The 8700-nt window shown below is 41.6% G+C and overlaps 1 pseudogene; it reads right to left on the bottom strand.

Annotated features, from left to right (window-relative positions):
- Window positions 1–1754: 1754 nt before the first annotated feature.
- On the bottom strand, window positions 1755–7689 carry LOC105922919 (annotated as a pseudogene).
- Window positions 7690–8700: the final 1011 nt, after the last annotated feature.

Genomic DNA, 8700 nt, shown 5'->3' on the forward strand with positions numbered 1-8700 from the left:
CCGAAGACGAGAGACCAGGACGGAGCATCTGAGCTGAGGACTTGAGACCTGAACATCAGAGCCGAGGACTTAAGACCTGAACATCAGAGCCGAGGACTTGAGACCAGAACATCAGAGCCGAGGACTTAAGACCAGAACATCAGAGCCGAGGACCCGAGACCAGAACATCTGAGCCGAGGACTTGAGACCAGAACATCTGAGCCGAGGACTTGAGACCAGAACATCTGAGCCGAGGACTTGAGACCAGAACAGCTCACCAGGAGTTGAGAACTTGAGTGGGAACAGAGCTGAGCTGGATCTAGACAGTGGCTGGAACAAAAACAAAGCTGAGTAAAGTCTCTTGGCTGACTGGAACAAAAAACAAAGTTGAAGGAAGTCTTCTGGTTGACTGTATCAAAAAAAAACTAAGCTGAGAAAGGATTCTGGCAGAGACTGAGCGGGAGTGAACACTATGGACCGGCGACGAGAACACAACTGAGGTGAGTTTATAAAGGGAGCTTGACAGGTGGCGGGAATAAAGACTAATTAGTGTCCAGACAGGTGTGACTAATAGCTGAGCGAGGGAGAGCTGTGTGAACTGCAAAATAACAAGAAACCAGACAAAACTTTAACCATGACAATCTGAGTATAGTAATTAAAACAAAGATTTATGATACAAGAGTGAATATTTTGACATTATCTTTGATCATGTAAAAATTATAACTTCTCATGAAAAATAAAAATGGTCTTGGGGGCTCTCAAGTAGATGGGTCATCCTGCATTGGTAATATTAGCTTGCAATGAATATCGAAACTTCTATAGCACAAATAAAAGACAAGTAGACAAAACAATGTCCCAAACATTTTAAAGGCAGCTTTTGCATATAGTTATCTACATTTACAGTTTTAAGAACTTGTTTTTTTTGTTTGTTTTTTTTACAAATTCTGGCGTGGATAAGTCGTTTGGCACAACGACATCTGTCGCCTGTGCTATCCTAGCGTAACAGGTCTTGGTGATATCACAGTAAAATGGGCAAAAGTATGGGCTATTTCTGCCCTGCGATGGACTGGCGACCTGTCCAGGTTGTACCCCGCCTCTTGCCCATTGACAGCTGGAGATAGGCACCGGCACCCCTCACAAACCCAGCAGGGATAAGCGTGTTAGAAAATGAATGATGGATGGTCTGGGCTATTTCTTTTCCCTTGCCATAAAGATCTTTGCCAACTGGCGCCAGAAAATGCTATTATTGGGCTTTCTTCGTCTGGAAACAAATGCTTACAACCCTTTACGGGCGCAGCCATGATGAAGTGGTTGAATGCGCTCAGCTGACAATACAGCGATCTGATTGGCTGAGCAGCAAAAATCAAATCACGTGATCTCTTGAACCAGAGCGCAACAGTTTCGATTTTTTATCGCAATAACTTATTAATGTGCAAGGGAAAACGTGGGAACATTGGTGTTTTGAGATCACTGCTATGTGTAGCAGTAAAGTTGCCCCCTGACAGTTCATACGAAACTTCTTAAGGAGACGTCCTACAGATTCTGGCCCATGGACTAAAAAAAAACATCATCTTTGATTACTATTCCCATTTAATTACTATTCCCACTCACCAATAATACCTCATTCATTCAATTGATGTTGAGGCTAAAATTGGCAAATATTTGATCTAAAACTTTAAACTCCTCCAATCACATTTTCAGCTAGATTACCAGTTATAAAGAATGGCATGCATAGGGAGGAAACTAAGTAACAAGATGAAGTCAGGTAAGTTTAGATTTACACTTTCTAGGGTTTTTGTTTGATCTTCAGACCTTGTTTGTGGTCCTCATGAATGTGTTGTGTAAGCACTTACCTAGTGCAATGCACTGTCCTTTGAAAATATTGTCCTTCAGCACCTTTATGATTTGTTTGCCCCCTGTCTCAGGGTCAGCCCATCTCCCCCACCTCAAAGCCTTTGATATCATATCTATAAAATCAGAATGTCTGAGATGTAGCATTAATCATCCTCACACCGGCCCCATTTACCCGACAACGTTTTCTGGTGAGGAAGGAACATTTTTGTTGTGCTTCTACTATTGTTGTACACCACAGCAGCACACATTTTCTCTGAAAACAGTATGAGTAGAAAACGTGTTCCAGAGTGGAATGTTCTGAAAGCCTCCTGGTGTCTGTTGTGGTGCAGACAGGAAAAACTGGACCCTTCCCGTATGGGGAGGCCCTGGCACACGAGCAGTATGACACAGTGGTGGCGCCTTTTTTTAGGCAGGGTGTGTGTATGCATGCACATGTTGTTGAGTTTAAAAAAACATAGCACCAGTTAGTGGCATGGCAGAGAAGTTATGCAGTTTTTAACATTTCTACAAGTGTCATGTGCGCAGAGATTGTAATCAAAACGTTGTCATATAGATGTTTTAACAGAAATGGAACACATTCCCCTTTTCTATTGATGGCTGTCGTGCAAACAAAGCCTAAGACATAGTGAGTCATATTTACAGGCAGTACCTAATGTTGATCCTTTCATCAGGATAGAACACACTCTGCATCACGATGAAGTACTTCTGGAAAACAAACAAACAGCTCTGCACTGAGTATTGCTGAGGCTCACTGGACACACAGATCATTCCAAATAAATAAAATAAAATACCTTTAGTTTATTTGGTATAACAATCTTATAGACTACTGAAAAATGAACAAATAATTACAATCTGATTATTTGCATAGTTTCAGTTTGGGCTTGAATAGAGGACTACCTACTTCATCATATGCTATAAATATTATACAATGTTACACTGAAACAATCGGACTAGTGATTGCATGCATAGCCACGTTCTTCTTCACAGGCTGTCTAGGGTGATGTTCTACAAACAATGTTCTCTACACAAATAACTCGGGACCATTGTGTAGAAATCTGGTCAGATTAGATTGCATGCATTCATCTTTATGTAGAACCATTCTCTTTTCCAGCAATAGGAATAACGTTTCCCAGACCTATCCAAATCACACGCCCAAACACAGAGAAGATAGAATTCAATTCTTCAGATATTGTGGAAAAAAGTGAAAGGAAACGATACAGTGCTGGTTTTACACTGTTTTGCTTAATCTGAAAACAGATTAAGTGTTATATAAAATCCCTTCAACATTCTGGAACAGAGCATCAGTTGAAGAAAATAAAGATTTATTTCAGCTATGTTGTAAGACTACCAAACCATAATAGCTTAGATGAACTGAGTATTCTTTCTTCAAACTAAGCTTTCATGTTTCTGTGAAGGACATCCATTGTATTGTTGCAACAACTTTAGCAGTTACAACAGAATATAACTACCCCAGTACTGAGTAAGCAATAAGAATAAGAATAAGAATTCCTTTATTGTCCCGGAATGAGGAAATTCGGGTGTGACAGTGGCAAACACACGGACAGTTACACACAATTATCAGCAGTGTGGAAAAAAAGTGATGAAGAAAAGGAGCAGACCAGTCTAGTCTAAAATTAGCTCTAAAGAAGCCCTAAGATTAGAAGATAAGGGTAAATACTAGAGTTACAAAGAGTAGCTTCATTAAGAAGGAGACCAAGAGGCGGACCCAGAACATGCTGGAGGACTACATTTTCCTCCTGCCCTGAGAATGGCACTTCTCAGTATGAACCAGGGAGAGGAATCCCTGGTTTGCCCTCCTATTGGCATCACAACACTGGTCTCAAATAGGAAGATATTTGTTGGTCCATGTACTTTGGCAGATTGGATAGAAGAAACCTGACCTCTCGCTTCCTCTGGGTCTTCAGGAAAAAACGTTTGTCATTTCTACAGAAAATATATTAAACACGCAAATACCAGCCTTTATACATGAAATACATTCATATGTTGAAATCAAAATCATGAGATCAAATAATAACAAAAATGCTCCCATAGTTTAGAGTTTTTTTCCCTGTTCTTGCCATTTTCCATTTTTAACTTTTAGTTTACAATAATTAATGACAGAAAACATTCACAAACTGTCAGGATTTGGATTTTATTATGGTTGTGTATTCTGTTTAGTCTTAGGTTGAGGTTCTGTACTAGTTTTGGTTTATGGAATAGTTTGGGTTTGATAGTGGTTTGATTTGTGAACTCTGTTTTATGTTATCAGTTCTTCTGGCCTGCTCTAATCACTTCTGTCACCAGCCTTTATTCAGTTTACCTGCCAGCATTTTTTCACCTCTTAGTCACTACCCTGTCACTCCCCTTCTCCAGTCACCATCCAATCAGCTTCAGTTTACTTCCAGTCACTTCCCTTCCCCTGATTAGCTCCACCCATTCCGGTAATTAGTTTCACTCCATTCACCTGTTCACTCCCCTACTTATACCTGCCTCCGCCCCCTGCAATCTGCCAGATTTCGTGCCATTTTGGTGATTCTTGTCCAGTGTACTCTTTTCTGTTAGTCGTGTGAATATTGACCCAATTTGCCTTTTTGGATTCTGAGCCAGCCTTACCCCTGGACCTGTTTTTCCTGCCTTATCTGACTGCCTGCCTGTTTTGCCTGACCTGATTCTGCCCTAGGACTATCTGAGCTGTCCTGATTCCCCGTCTGTCTATTTAGCTTGCCTGTTACCGACCTTAGATCTGTTCTGACTCTGTTTTTTGGATTCTGCCCTGGACATTCTCGCTCATTTGATTACCTGATTTGACCTCGGACTGTTATTCGACCACAAGCTCTGTTTTTGTCCTGCCCTTCGCTTTTTGCCTGCCTGTTTTTCTTGGTTCCTGCTCACACAAGTTTTTTTGTTGTTGTTGTTGTTTTTTTACTGGAAATAAACCTCCTTTAATCATATTTACTGTTTGCCTGGCTGAATACTGGGTCCATCTGTCCCTGTTCATGACACAAACATCAGTTTTTAAGTTTGTCAGTAGCATGTACAGTGACCTAATCATAATGCCAAAGTTTGTTTCCAGGCAAATGGGCTGTATGGACTGAAAAGACTGTCCTCTGAGAGTTGATCCTGGCATTTATGCCACACCTGACCTAAATTATTCTCAAGTGCATGGTAATAAGTTAAACTTTTAATTGATTCGATTAAATTATGTATATGCATGTTATGAAGGTTTCTTATAGAATCGTTTTAGATGGGGAACATTGTGTGCAGGAAGAATCCTCTGGATTACATCTGATTTCTGTTATTGTATGACAGTATGAGGATGATCAGGATTGTCCACAATGTTCAACTTGTCATGAAGAATCCTTCAGTGCACATCAATCATTTCCAGAGGTTCCAATTTTCACAGTAGCATGCCCAGGATTATTCCATTTGTTGATGGTATAATCCTGCTAATCCATCCTCCATTGTTTTTGTACCTCCTCTTTTCCTCTTTTAATCTGTCTGTTTGTATGGTTAGAAAACTCAAGCAGAGAAAGAAGTTGGGGAGACAATCCTAAAGCAATGCCTGAGTGAAAAACATGCTTTAGTTCATCCACTTTCTTTCCCAAAGATCTCAAATTGGAAATTAGGATCATTGGAGCAGGATGTTTGAACTCTCTTTGCTTTGCTCCTGCTCTGCCTTCAAGATGTCTCTATAACTGTCACAATCCCCAGGTGTTTGATTATTTTCAGTCTTAGGGTCCTGAGCACATTTCTATGATAATCTATAACATGATAAACGAGCGCAGCAAGAAAGAGCTACATCTTGTGTGAGAAGTGAGAACCCTGAGAATGAGTTGAAAAGCAGAGTAACGTTGGAAAATTCACCAGGTGGCAGATTAAAAACAGGGAAACAGCAAATAACAGGCTTACATTTTGAACCCCACACAGAGAATATTATACTGGTTATAGACCATCATTTTAGCAAGTTTCCTATGCGTATGCAATTGTGGATTCTACTTACGTCAAAAAGAAATCTGCCTTGCTTTTGGATTTACTGATAAACTGAAGGTAGTTGGCGATGGAGCAGAGAGAATCCAAAAATTCCTGCTCACTTATATCCAATGAACGCCTCACTGTAGCAAACACTGGTGCAGCAAATGTGTGCATCTCAAACCCCTGGTTGGAAATGAATAAAAGAAAACTTTGACATGTGTTAATGTTTTCCATCCTGCTTAACAACATCATCATTCAGAAGTAAAACACAAAATGCTGCTGGGAGCTTTAGTTGAGAAGGTCCTCCTACCTCAAGGGACTTATCCTTTGCTTTGAAATATACATCTGTGAGTGAATTCTGTGCAAAAAGATTAAATGTTTATAAAATAACTTGATGAATATAGTAGGGTGATAATCCAGCAATTTTTCTTTTTACCTGGCTGTCTGTGTCAGCTCTGCCCCGAATGCAGGCCTGTATGCCTTCTTTCATCACAGAAGTCAGAGAGTAAAATTCATGTTCATCACTGATTTCAAAAACCCCAACCATCCTCCATCTTTGTCTCAGTTGCCACCATCGAGCTCGCCTGTCAGTTCTGGGTCTGCCAGCAGAATTTTATCCTGCCATCTGTAACATAATACACACATGAATATAAGAATGAAGTTGGGGCATAGCAGAATGTTAAAAAAAAAACGAAGCAAATAGATACATTAGCCCATGTCAGTGCAATATACTGTAGTTACCAGATGTTTCTGTTTGGATTGTGAACTTTGGACATTTTATGGTACATTTGTATTTTTTTTTATTAATTAGACTTACTAAATTACACAGTCACAATGTGTATTATGATAAAAAATTAAGAAAAAGAATAAAAGCTTAAGAAGGGCAAGAGCTGTCTAACATCGTTGCAAGATGTTTTAAATGAGTGCTAAAAGAATTTTACCCACAAACAAATTTGATCCAACAGTTTCAGTTCCTGTTGAAGATAATTACCAGTTGAAGGTGCAGAGAAAGCAAAGTCTGCTTTTCCTAACTCTATACTGACAAAGGGGGCCCAGAGAGTAATGACATCCTGGGATCCTAGACTGTAACTGGAATGTTTAGGTCACATGTAAGAGGGCAAATCAAAGCCAATAAACCAAGAACAAATATAAAGATAAACATGTACAACTGTAAGACTGTGCAGAGACAGTGTTGACCAACTAACCAAGGAATACAAAGTGCAATGATGGGTAAGATATCTGCATCCAGCTATGAATCTCTTAGCTCCACGGTGAGCTGAAGCTAATAAATGAAGATAATTGTGTGAAGAATTCGTATATGAATGAATTAAACCTCGTCTCGTAGAAATCTCGTCTACCTGCTCCCCCATTACATTCCACTGGTGAGGAGAATAATGGCTCAGAAGAAGTCAGTGAAAGTTTGGCCAGATGAGGCCAGTGAGAGACTGAGGGATTGTTTCAGAACCACAGACTGGAGCATGTTCCAAAGCTCTCATGGTGATGACATCAACAGCCTGACTGAATGCATCACTGGCTACATGAACTTCTGTGTGGAGAGCATTGTGCCAACACGACAGCTACGATGCTTTCCAAACAACACCCCCTGGGTGACCCCTCAGCTGAAAGTCCTCCCGAACCAGAAGAAGAGGGCTTTCTACTCAGGGGACAGAGAGGAGCAGTGTAGAGTTCAGCGGGACCTCCAGTGGAGGATCAGGGCGGCGAAGAAGGACTATGGGAAGAAGATGGAGGAGCAGCTGGTGCAGGCCAGGGAACCGGCCCACTTCAGACCAGTCACCCTGACCTCATCCTGTACAAACATCTTGCTGACTGGACCATCGACTACCTCACTGACCACCCTCAGCACGTGCGGCTGCACGGCTGTCAATCAGAGGTGGCACTCTGCAGCACCGGGGCCCCCCAGTGCACAGTTCTGTCTCCATTCCTTTTCACCCTCTACACCTCAGACATCACCTACAACACAGACAGCTGCCACCTTCAGAAGTTTTCTGATGACTCAGCCATTGTGGGCTGTGTCTGAGGGGAACGAGCTGGAGTACCCGTCATTCATCATGGACTTTGTGGACTGGTGTGAGAAGAACCACTTGTGTCTAAACACCAGTAAGACCAAGGAGATGGTGATCCACTTCAGGAGAAGACCCCCACCTCACTCACCTGTGAACATCCAGGGGCAGGACATAGAAACTGTGGAGAGTTTCAAATACCTGGGTGTTAACGTCAACAATAAACTGGACTGGACTCATAACACCAATGCTCTGTACAAGAAGGGCCAGAGCCGCCTCCACCTCCTCAGGAGGCTGAGGTCCTTTGGCGTGAGCAGGCTCCTGCTTAAGACTTTTTATGATTCTGTGGTGGCCTCAGCCCTCTATGCTGTCGTCTGCTGGGCCCCTGGCTGCGCAGACAGGGACAGAAAGAGGCTGAATAAGCTGGTGAGGAAGGCCACTTCTGTCCTGGGCTGCACTCTGGACTCTGTGTGGAGGAAGTGGCTGAGAGGAGTGTGTTGTCCAAGCTTACTTCCATCATGGACAACACCTTCCACCCCCTGCACCAGACTGTAGAGGAGCTGAGTAGCTCCTTTAGTGACAGACTTAGACATCCTGTCTGTAAAAAGGTGCATTACCGCAGGTCATTCATCCCTGCTGCTATCAGATTATACAATGCTGCACTATAACTTTAACCATAACTGTAACTATAACTATAATAACCAACGTGCAATAACTAATGTGCAATTCTATTTAATACACTGTGTAATAATCCTGAAAGAAGTGACTTCTGCTGCTATTACCACCTGAATATATGTCAATACATATGTATATAAGTCACCGTGAATGTACATAAGACATCCTCTGCCTTGTTTCTATTTTGTATTTTTATTCT

This window comes from Fundulus heteroclitus, unplaced genomic scaffold, assembly GCF_011125445.2.
Source record: "Fundulus heteroclitus isolate FHET01 unplaced genomic scaffold, MU-UCD_Fhet_4.1 scaffold_40, whole genome shotgun sequence".
NCBI classification, from domain to species: domain Eukaryota; kingdom Metazoa; phylum Chordata; class Actinopteri; order Cyprinodontiformes; family Fundulidae; genus Fundulus; species Fundulus heteroclitus.